Raw genomic sequence first — 606 nt, 5'->3', positions numbered from 1 at the left:
AGATAAAGTGACTAGGGATGGAGGTCAGCAAAGTAGGCCTAGAGGGTGTGACTTCTGAGGTAAGACCTCCTTAAAAGAAAAGTTCAAGCTATGCTCCATGCTGTTAGAAAAGCCAAGCGGGGGCATGAAGACAGTTAATAGTGAAGGCATCTGGGCCAAGTACCTGAGGAAGGCCAGAGAGACTAGAGGAGACATAGCACTGCTTCACTAGAAGCCACAGCTCCTGTTGCCATGAAAATGTGTTTGGCAAAGAAAACCATAGTCCCTCTTCTTCACACTATAGCACTGTGAAAACACTGGAGGGCGACAAGCCCATTGGGGAGATGAGCAAGCAGGTTACCAGCTTCCCACAGGTGTGTGAGTGGGAAGCCAGGGAACAGATAAGCTGATCATTTTATGTCAGTTGGAATAACGGGCATCACTCTACAGGTGGTAAGGTCAGATGTGCTTGAAGGTACTTTGATCGCATTCGATTTAAAAGGTAAGCAGACAACTGAAGGAATGGCAGTGTGGTTCATATGGCAGGCTTCTTGGGCAGTGGTAGGGACTGCAATGTTCTTTGTGGAAGGCACAAAACTCTCTCAGTGAGGTAGGGTGGAGCCACCT

The sequence above is a fragment of the Mastomys coucha genome, unplaced genomic scaffold, assembly GCF_008632895.1.
Source record: "Mastomys coucha isolate ucsf_1 unplaced genomic scaffold, UCSF_Mcou_1 pScaffold6, whole genome shotgun sequence".
NCBI lineage: Eukaryota > Metazoa > Chordata > Mammalia > Rodentia > Muridae > Mastomys > Mastomys coucha.
The sequence above is the reverse complement of the archived record's forward strand: the minus strand, read 5'-3'. Positions refer to the sequence as shown.